This window comes from Ursus maritimus, assembly GCF_017311325.1.
Source record: "Ursus maritimus isolate PB19 chromosome X unlocalized genomic scaffold, ASM1731132v1 scaffold_X1, whole genome shotgun sequence".
NCBI lineage: Eukaryota > Metazoa > Chordata > Mammalia > Carnivora > Ursidae > Ursus > Ursus maritimus.
Window position 1 is genome coordinate 85,322,357 of NW_024423319.1, and position 9,456 is coordinate 85,331,812.

The window sequence follows — 9,456 nt, forward strand, 5'->3', positions numbered from 1 at the left end:
ATAAGCCATGTACTTGGGGTGTTTTCAAAACAATGTGACTAAGATGCAAAAGACACGGATATTTTCGTTGGGGCAGTGGCTTTTGGAGTATTATTTGGTAGTGATGCTCTTTACTTTTCATTCATTGTATTTCTTAGCTATGTAAACAAAAAGCCAAAGTGATTCATTACCCGCAGCTCTGTTTAATGCTTGTGGTTTAACGTTTGCCAGATAATTCAATATATAGCCACACATCGCTCTGGATGACAACAACAAAATCTTTCTGTTTCTTTCCTTCTAAAAATCTGTTTCTTTAGTTACTTTTATTTATTTTATTTTTTAATTTCTTTACTTTTCATTAAAAACCTTTCTTAAAGATGTATTTATTTTGAGAGGCAGAGGGAACCCCAGTGAGTGGGGGCGGGGTGGGAGGGAGCGAGGGAGAGGAGGAAGAGAGAGAATCCCAAGCAGACGTCTTCCTTGCTGAGCCCAGAGCCTGACTCAGGACCTTGAGATCACGACCTGAGCCGAAATCAGGAATCAGACACTCATCGGACTAAGCCACCCAGATACCCCCACCTCCAAATTTTTTTAAGTGATCTCTACGCCCGGTGTGGGGCTCAAACCCACAACCCCAAGAGCAAGAATTACACACTCCACCAACTGAGCCTGCTAGGCGCCCCATGTTACTTTAAAAAATTTCTGGATTAGGACTGTAGGCTTACTGTATTCACTATGGCAATAGCAACAACAAAGAGCCAGAGAACAAACAAAACGAAGGTCCTAAAGAGACATGTAACATACAAATTAGATCTTCCGCACGTTCCTACCTCTGGACCTATGCACATTACCTCCATGGGTGCTCATGGGGTGATTTTCCTATACTGCCTTCCCAGAGGCCAACCTCTCCATGGCAGACTGGGTCCTATCATCCATCTCCTAATTGAGGCTCCTGCGATTCCCCGTGTGTTCCCCAGCATCACCCAGTTCTCCCACCCACATTCCCTTCCAGCTACTGTGCCATTTCTTGGTGTTGTCTTTGCGCACTGCCTCAAATCCATTTCCTCCCGTGCTCCATTGTTGTCGCTCCAGTTAGGTTTTGTGGCCAGCCCCCGCCTCCCCAGCCTCCAAAATCACCCCTGTCAAGAGTGCCCAGGAACTCCGCCTTCCAAATCCAGTGCTGAGTTCTCAGTCCTTACTTATCTCACTGAGCCTTCAGGCAGGATTTGACCCAGCTACTCCTGCCCTTTTCCTTGAAATCATTTTCTTCACTTGGCTTGCTTGACGCCACACGTGGTGCTCTGCCTATCCGAGGGTGTTCCTTGCCAGTCTCCTTTGCTGATTCCTCCTGGCGTTGCCCCAACCTCTTCATATTCAAGTGCCTCGGTCCTCCTACCGCTTCTCTATCTGTCCTCACTCCCAAAGTCAAATTAATCCCTTGGCTTTAAATACCACTTAAACACTGATAATTTCATCTTGCAGCTCTCTGCTCAATTTCAACTTCATCTCTGCTTGGGTGTCTCATTGGCATCTCCAGCCTAGCATGCCGAAAACCCAGCTCTTCATTCCCCTCTGCGCGCTCCCCCACCCCTGGCATACCCAGCCTGTCCCAACTTGGGGAATAGCAGCTCCATTTTTCCCGTTGCCCAGCCCGGAAACCCTGGAGTCCCCATTGAGTCTTCTCTTTAGTTTACCCCACATCAGCAACTCCTGGCTTCTCTACCTTGGTAATATATCCTGAATCTGACCAGTCACCCTTATCTCCATGATACCACCCGCGCCAGGTCGCTGGCCTCTCATTCGGATTCATCAGCTAGGCGTTTTGTCCCTCCCTTGTCTTAGATGGCTCCACTCTCCTGATCAGGAGACCCGTGCCGTTTGCTATTTCCCTCGGAGTACAGACCACAGTCCTTGAAAGATGGCCTAGAGAGGCCCATGTGATCCGTTCCCTCCATCCCCGCTCAACCTGATCACTGCCATGTCCTTTTTTCTCCCTTGCCCATTCTGCTATAGTGGCACTGGCCTCTTTGCTGTCCCTGTAACTGATCAGGTATGCTCCTACCTCGGTGCCCCTGCGTGAGTTTTTCCTCTGCCTCACCCCCTCATTTGTTGCCCAGGTCTCTACGGAACCTGCTTCCTGCCTTCCTTCAGGACTTGCTTTAAATGCCTCCCTGATCGGGGGGGCCTGCCTTCACTGATCACTCCAAGCAAAAGAACAGCCACCCCTACTCCTACCGCACCTACAGCCCAGGATCGTTTGGTTGCTCTATCCTGCCAGAGACCTCATCACCAGCTAGCTTACTTTGCATTTATTTGATTGTGTGTCTTTTCCCTCTGGACGGGAACCTCCTTGAGGTCAGGTACTAGGTCTCTTGTTAATTGCTGGGTCCCCTGAACTTAAGCCTGGTAACTAGAAGTTAGAAGTACTCAATTAAAAATAATGTTTGAATGAATGAGGAATTACCTGGACAGGGTAGTCAGAGATAAACTACAGGAAATGAGGATTTGTCTAGGCTGGAAGAGGGACCTAAAGTATCTATGACCTTTAATGTATTCTAAGACCCCTCCCCCCATCCCCACCTACTCCCCATATTTGACCATTTTTTAAATCTGGATGCAGATTAGAATGGACAGCCTCTCTCAATAGCCATCTGCCAGGCAGTGGTCATGCTGTTGCTGTTGCCCATGCGTGCACAAAGTTGGCCATAGCTGTTTACACGGGCAGCAGTTGTTTTGTTGGTTCCCTATATGGCTGAGGGTATCTGGCATTTGATATGCTCTCGGTAAGATTACACGTACCGATATAAAATTTTATTGGCATCGAAACAAAATCCTGTTGTGCAGGCAAAAAGGAAGGCATTAGCACAGGGGGGAGTAAATTTGATATTAGCGAGGCAAATGTTCATTGTTGGAGAAATGACTGAAATCCCACGTTTTCTTTTAAAGCAACGACTAGGAAAGCACAAGTAGTTGGAACTGTTTTATGTGCCGCTGAGATACGTGCAGGACGGCCAGTCCCAGGCCCAGCGGCACAACTGAAGGCAGGAGAAAGAGCCCATCTCTCAGACAGCGCAAATGAGAAGCTCGTCTGACCATCACTCAGGACTGTCTTTGAGGCATCGTGTCATAGTTAATTGGCCAAGTTTGTGTCTTTCCTAACGGTACATAAAGGAAGGGAGTGTCTTACAATCCACGGCATTTCAGGTTGGAGGGAATAGAGTGGGTCGCTTTTCTACATCTTAGAATTCTAAAACTAAGTTTGTAAATCTTTTGTCATTTCCAGTTAGTTTATTTTCTTCTTTAAGATACCAGTGTATCTTTAAATCAGTGCCTACTTAATACATATGCTGCCATATGCATTCGGCAACAAGGGAGAGGCTTGGTCAGGTACTTGCGTTTCAGTTCGTTGGCATTCTTACGGAATGTTTCTCTGGCATTGAGCACAACCAGCACCATTGGGAGTAATTATCCAAACATGAGTTTGGACTTTGGTTTGCTGTGATTAGTTGAAGGTAAGTTCTTCAGACAGCTGCAGGTTTTGTTTTTGAACATTCTTTTGAAATAATTACAGGCTCCTGAGAAGTCACACTCGCGGAGCCATCACCCGGCTTTCTCCTATGGTGACATCCTATGTAAAATCAGTGTTTAATGGGTCGACTTGTTTTCTTCCAATGACCCGTTAGGGTAGAAATTGAGAGGAAGAGTCCTTTTGTCATACTGTACAACCAGCCAGTTCACAGTACAGGGCTCCCAGTCCCAGGAGGTGAGATCAGAAGCAGAGACGTCACAAGGGGGACTCATATATTGACCATCCCCTCACAGAGGAAGTAATCAGGCTAAATTAATTTGCAACCTATTCCTCCAATAGAGGACCTCTGCATCGATTTGTTTTTGCTATGGCAAAGGCTCTCTTGCAGTGAAATTGTTTTAGAGTGATGGAAAATGTTCTGCAAAACTCTTCAGTTCTAGAATCGCCCTGTCGGAAGGGCCTGAAGGTCAGCCACACCCATTGGATGGGGTGACTTCCCCTTTATCGTCTCTGCCAGGTTCCTAGTCCAGTTCTTCCTAAGTCCCTCCTCTGCTGAGGGCCGCAGTCACTTTCCACGTGATAGGACTTTTCTGACCCACACGTCAGACAACAGTCCGGTATCTCTGTGCTTTCCTGCCTTCTCTCTGCTGAAATACATCCAGATCCTTTAATCCCGGGGTACCTGAGCCCCCCGTTACCCTGCCGTCTGCTTCTGAACAGGCTGCCTTTTTTGATAGCTTGGCCACATTCTGGAGAGAGGATAATGATGGATCAGGTATATTTGTTAGAGAGTGAACGGAGAGGTACGATATAGGAAAAATAACAACAGAGAGGACTTGGTACAAAAAAAGCTCACCATTAACATCGTATTTTTTTTTTTAGTTTTCTTTCTTTAAAGACTTTATTTATTTATTTGAGAGAGAAAGACAGAGGGAGAAGCGGACTCCCCACTGAGCAGGGAGTCCGACGTGGGACTCGATCCCAGGACCCTGAGATGATGACCTGAGCCGAAGGCAGATGCTTAACCGACTGAGCCACCCAGGCACCCTCCTCTATTTTTTTGTAAATGAAATCATTCCCTCCTTTTCTTATTTCTCTTTCCCATTTCTATTATTTATTCCCTTTGATAAGCTAGACTTCTGTGGTGTGGTCTACATCGTGACAGCCCCGTTACTCCCGTCTTCCAGCCAAGTCCCCTCCCCAGTAACCGCCCCGCACGAACACCACCACATCTGCCTGGGTGGCTGGCCTCCAAGTGGGTCTTTGTTGCTGTTTTTGATTCTTCTGCACTATTGCTCGGTGGGAACCGGGTCACTTCTGCATAGTTCCTGACTGACTTGTAAGCGTCTGCACTAAGCATCAGTTATGCCTTAGAAAATTTTGGCTGGTCCCATTTGTAAAAACATCAGAATGGTAACCACCCCACTCCCCACTGCCACCTCCAGACATTTAGTATGTTGGCAGGGGTGGGATGGGGAGTGCAGTAAAAACCCACACCGAGTACTCCAAGGACTCTTCAGGGGACTCAAATTCTGAGAATTGATAAGACCGATTTTTTCAGTGTCTTCCCCTGCAAATAGTGTTTAGAACATTAAAAAAAAAAGAGTACACAATTTCTGGTCACTTCTAGCCCCTTGCCATAGAGACAGGTCAGGATGTGACCAAATCAGGTTTGGGAAGATTATTTCTACTGCGTGAGAAACTAGGCAGTCTAAGTAGGGAGAGTTACTGGCTTGAAATATAGAAAGTCAAATACAGCAATATCGTTAACTTGGCAGTGTTCGGGTAGCGGGGAACTGGAGGGCTGGGGATAGAGATAGCCAAGTTACCTAGTCTAAAAACACATGTGGCTCATTTCTTTAGATTTTTATTTATTTATTTGAGAGAGCAAGAGCGAGCACCAGCATGAGCAGGGGGGAGGGGCAGAGGGAGAGGGAGAAGCAAGCTCCTTGCTGAGCAGGGAGCCCGCTCCATCCGTAGGACCCTGGGATCATGACCTGAGCCAAAAGCAGACACTTAACCAACTGAGCCACCCAGGTACCCCTCACATCTGGCTCATTTTATGTGAACGTACTATTGATATATCTTTCTAGATCATGTGAATAGATCTTGACTAAAATCTCCAAAATGTTAATGTTATGTGACAGATTTGGAAATGTGTTAAGTCTGGGCATACAAATTGTGATCCCTAAAGAGCTGTCGTTACAGATTACAGTTTTCAAATTAAGGAACATAGAGGCATGGAAAAGTTAAAAGCTTTTGCTTATTAAGAGTGCTCTTGAAATAATTTATTTGGAGACCCCCTCCCTATAAAGGTTGTGCTGTCCCATAAATGGAAATGAACTTTGAAAAACGTGACAGTGTGATAAAGACACGATTCTCCTCGAGCTCCTGTCTGTGGAATATTCTGTAAGGGTACTAAAAGCATATGGTGCATTTGCCTATCTATAGAATATCTATAGATAAATAGATATATCATACCTCTCTCTTTAGCTAGCCTATTTTTTCCCATGGTAATATTTAGATTGCACGAATTACTAAGTAGATCGGATTTAAAAACATGGCATAAAAGGAAGTGCCTTTCTGTAGAACTCGGGTTAGATTTCTAAATCTGCAGCCTGGCTACAAATAACCGAGCTGTGTTGTTGTTCTTTACGTATCTTCCAAAACACACTGATTTTTATAGGTTTTGATCCATCATTCTCTCAGTAGGACTCCCTGTAAATACTTAAAACGATGATGATCCACTTATTTCAGCATAAGGAAGTTCAAACATTTCGCCCAGCAACTTTATTCTCACCGAAAACTATTCTAAAAGAATGCCCACTTTTTCCCGAGGGTTTGTTGTTTCACGCAGCATTCCCCTTGGAAAGCTCTGGAGCGGTTAAACTCATTTCTGAGCAATTGTTTTCATAAACTCAGTATTTTGCTTCCAGCACTCAAGGCTAGATAGTGTGTAACCTGGTCGCTACCCACTGTTAGCCACGTTGTTTTCACACTTCTCTCCAAGGGCCAAAGATTATCTCCCAGAAGCTCCGAAATAATTCCTGTTTCTGAAATTCATGTGTAAAAGGAAATTTTTAAAGGGAAGAGGGTGCGAATCAAGTTCAAACTCTTAAGAATTTTTGTAAAGGATTGTATCGATTAACAAAAGCTCTCCGGCATCTCCTGGCAGACGTGTGAGAGGAGGCAGTGGTTGTAATTAATTTTTCGTGAGCGCCGCATATTTGATAATTGCTCTGATTCACGCTATTATATTCCCCTTCCTTCATCCGCAGCAAAACAAGCTTAATTTGATTCATACCCTTAGGAAGAAAAAAAAAAAGCCTGAGATTACTCACATGGCTGTGATTCAGTTCTTGGCTCCTGCCTCCTCTTCCTCCTCCTCCTCCCTTTCTCCCACCCTGCCACCCCCATACTCACTCCCACCCAGTGGCGTTGCCATCAAAAAACTGAGTCAGTTCGTTCTTTAAAATGGGTGGGGAAAGAAGACAACTAATAAAAAACTTTTCTGAGCAAAGTATACACTGCAGGAAGACGGGCGAAGCGGCTGCTTATATAACGTGAAAAGCGTGGAACAGAGGCAAGTTCTCCTAGAGAAATATTCAGATTATCTTATGTAAGTCTAGATAGAGTGTGTGCATGCCTGTAGAGGTATGCACATACATAGCCACGTAGGCAGGTTTCTTCTTTTTTAAAAGATTTTTATGTATTTATTTGAGAGAGAGCGAGCGAGCGAGTGAGCGCGCCCACAAGCGGGGGGAGGGGAGCAGAGGGAGGGAGCCCTACTTGGGACTCGATCCCGGGACCTCACAATTATGACCTGAGCCAAAGGCAGCTCCACCGACTGAGCCACCCAGGTGCCCCCACATAGGCAGGTTTCTATGAAAATTCTGTGATATTGGGACTCTCTCATATTCTGTCTACAAAGGTAGTCTTTGGATCTCAAAGGGTACTCAAAAAGGGAATCTTGGCCGCTGTCCAAAGATTTCTGATCATTGTAACACAAAGGTGATAAGGTTGTTTTGCAGCCTCCTACCTCCAAAAGAGCCGTGTCACTTGGAAGCCTCAGATGGTTGGGTTTCCAGCCCCCCGCCCAGGAGTTGTAAGATTGCTAACTGTGAATGCCAGCTCACCCTTAGTGGTGGCAAACATGACTGAGGCAGCCCTTTCTGGTCATTCCTTGGGTTTTCTCATTTATTCCCATTCTCCAGATGAAACAAAAGCCTTAGTGGGAAATGAGGTGACTTTCCCACGTCCCCACAGGTGATAGTCCCAGAGCCAGTCCCGGGACCCAGGTTGTTTACATCCTGACCTGTAGTTCTGGTTTGTGGGAACCCGACACAGTTGGATCATTGGGTACTTTAGCGATCGCCTGGGGACAAGAGTGGTAGCCCAGAGGAAGTTCTCTGCTGGAGTTCCAAACCTGTCTTTCACTGAGCTGTTCAATCAGGTCTCTGTGCGCCTGGGAACTGACATGCAGGGGAACAAAATCAGACCTTCCCCCCAACTCTCATTTGTAATCTTAACCACCTTCTCTCTGTTTTGCTGGCTTTCCCCCCATTATGTTACCATCTGTCTCACAAACATTGCCTGGATAAAGACAAGTCCGAGCACTTGCTCGAACAGAATGTAGAATGATTTCTTGTATCCCCCAGAGCAGTGTCGAGCACCATCTTTGAGGAGTTCCGTATCTATAAAGTTCGCCCAAGCCTCAGAAATGTCTGGTGGCTGTCCTTTTTATCATTCTTCAGCTATGTTAGATGCTGGCTGGAAACAATTAGCTTTTGTTACAGGGTTTGCGGGATGCTTAAATTTCTTCATATAGTTTTCAGATGGAAACCCATGTAGTTTTCTCCTTTAAGACGTGACATTTGTTTTTTTTTTTTAATTTTTATTATTTGAGAGAGAACACAAGCAGGGGGAGGGACAGAAGGAGAGGGAGAAGCAGACCCCCCAGCTGAGCAGGGAGCCCAATGTGGGGCTCGATCCCAGGACCCTGGGATCATGACCTGAGCTGAGGCCAGCCGCTTAACCAACTGAGCCAGCCAGGTGCCCCAAGACATGACATTTCTTAATGAAAGACCACATAGGAGAGAATGCATGCTGAGGGTTTGTGTGTTTTTTTGTACCCCCTCACACCCTCCATTCCACGGTTTTCCCTTAGGGTAGCTATTGTAAATTTTATGTCTTGTGACCCTGTAGAGAGAATAAACAGTGGGTCGGTCTCAGGTACTTTTTTTTTTTTTAATTTAAATTCAATTAGCCAGCGTATAGTACATCATTAGTTTTTGATCTCAGGTGCTTTTTCCTGAGCCTGGAACCACTTCCTCACACCTCTGTTTGCAGGCCCCCTGCCCCCCCGCCCCACACACACTCTGGACAGAGCCGTAGCTTTTCCCTGGTCTTTGACCCATCTGGGCCGACTGGAATGGAAGTTCTTTTTGTCTTCCCTGGCTGGCCCTGCCCCAATTCCGTACTGGATTTTGGAAATTCCGAGAAGTTTGGGCAGAAAGACCCAAACAGATGTCAAGTGTAAAATCAGAGGAGTATTTTAAACTGCTGAAGCAGTTTTGGGAGCATATTTTGGGAGCAAAATATGGCTTGGCTAGGTGTTTGTCCTCACTGGTAAAATAGGTTACAAGTGATTCTTTAAAAAAAAAAAGTTACGGAACTGTATTTTTCTTGTGCAGAAATGTGGTTTGGGAAATGACTAAGGTGTGTATTACTCTGAAATGATGGCGCAAAGAGCAACCAAAGGGTAGAGATTACATGATAATGATAATAGGAAAGCCAACCTTTAGGGGCACCTCAATCGGTTAAGCATCCGACTCTTGATTTCAGCTCAGGTCCTGATCTCCGGGTCGTGAGTTCAGGCCCTGTGTTGGGCTCCATGCCCGAAAGGAAAGGAAAGGAAAGGAAAGGAAAGGAAAGGAAAGGAAAGGAAA